General features: G+C 34.5%; 1 protein-coding gene across 1 annotated transcript in view; it reads right to left on the minus strand.

The window, feature by feature from the left end:
• The window catches only part of LOC106876100 (putative acyl-CoA synthetase YngI), a 13,646-nt gene extending 12,463 nt beyond the window's left edge, over positions 1-1,183 (minus strand). Inside the window, exon 1 of the mRNA XM_014924509.2 lies at positions 780-1,183. The gene's annotated coding sequence lies outside the window, so the exon portion shown is untranslated. The remainder of the gene's footprint in view (positions 1-779) is intronic.
• Positions 1,184-1,785: the final 602 nt, after the last annotated feature.

Genomic DNA, 1,785 nt, shown 5'->3' on the forward strand with positions numbered 1-1,785 from the left:
ATAAACAAACGATTCTGAAACAATTAACCCTAACCCTAACCTTAGGGTTAGGGTTAGGGTTAGGGTTAGGGTTAAAGTAAATTTAAAATGAAAAAAGCAAATAAAACGAAGGCATGGAGATTAAATACGCTTTACATCGCTTAATCAGCCATGGTTGAAATTATCGAAATAAGACAATTTTTTACATGAAATAAATTCGAATACAAAAATATTTTTCTGTTCTATAACACAAAATAGATAAGTATACGAAGTTTGAAAGTCTTTTCGTACCAAAAACATTAATGAAAAATGTGGCCCCCGTTTTAAAATAGATCCCCATCCCGTGCCGGAGCCTCGTGTTTTCGCTCAATAAACACCACTCACAACGCCCGGTCTGGGAATCGAAACCGCGATCCTATAACTGCGAGTCCGCTGCCCTAACCACTGGGCCATTGCGCCTCCACAAATCGCGTCTTATATGCTGATAAACAGTAAATAGCATTTTCTATTTTTTTTTATTATGTATTTTGTAATGTAAGTCCAAAGTCCAACAAAATGATTTTGCTCCAGCATGGCCAGTGTAATGATTGAAACAAATAAACGATAAAAACAAATAAAAGATTAGCACAAAAGTATACCAATTTTTTTATTGCCCATCGGGGGCTAAATTAGCACAAAAGTATACCGCTAGTACTAAATGTCGAAGAAGCACAGGTCCTGAAATAAAAACAAATAAACGTAACATGTGTCTATAAAATAATTATTATTTAAAGAAAATTTAGCATATCAATACAACTTACTAATTTTCTCTTCCACTCTGATATTTTCAGATATAGTGTCGCTTGGAATTTCAGTAAACGTGGTCTGCTATATCTCTTACAGTAATGTGTATGATGAAAACAGTTTATTACATAAGCCCAAGAGTAAACAACTCTTTGTGTCCTAACAAGTTATGGTTTTGTTTGTTTCTCTATTTTTATACGTGCATACGCCTGTATGTGCATATGTGTCATTTTACAGCTCAAAATTACTGTTACTGCTAAGTGATTGCTGTTGCTGTTCTGAATTACTCTATGTTTTTGGAAATTTGATATCTAATTTGTCCTTACAGTATTTTGCCATTTGTCATAGACGAGTTTTCCGGCACAATATTTGTAACTGCATGTCTGCGTTGTCGTTATATTTCTCACAGATCAACTCTTATCAGTTACACTCAAATTTTTTTAACTGTAGTGCATGCGGGTCTTATCTTTTTCTCTAAATACCATATTGAGAATCACGTTAGTCAGATACATTTTTCCCTTTTTCTAGATGCTAATGTTTAACTTGATAGATATTTAGCTGCTAATTCAAACACGTCAACCAAGCTCGTCTAGGTTCCCTTGTTGGCACATTATATATATATATATATATATATATAGTGAATTTGGATGTGAACTACTTTTAAAACATCTAGAAGATGCAAATAAAAAACAAACCAGCCAGCTCTCTAGTTAATCTTTTTCTGAATCCCATGGATCCACTGCCAAGCTGATACTAATCTCCGTTTTCTTGTACATAAAATAAAAGCAGCATACGTTGCTGGTTTGGAGAAAGTCTTAAAGAATTGAAGTTCGATCTTCAGTTCAGCACACTACTGTCCAGACGTTAATCTATTGAACTTTGTTGTACAAACCAGCAAGGAGACTGTGAGGTCACTCAAACTACCAAAAGTGGCAACTAAATTGCCTTCAAATTGCATCCCACCATGTTTAAATGAATGATGCACTAAGCAATATAGCCTTGAACATAACGCTGTGTCTGTAA

This window comes from Octopus bimaculoides, chromosome 8 (genome assembly GCF_001194135.2).
Source record: "Octopus bimaculoides isolate UCB-OBI-ISO-001 chromosome 8, ASM119413v2, whole genome shotgun sequence".
NCBI lineage: Eukaryota > Metazoa > Mollusca > Cephalopoda > Octopoda > Octopodidae > Octopus > Octopus bimaculoides.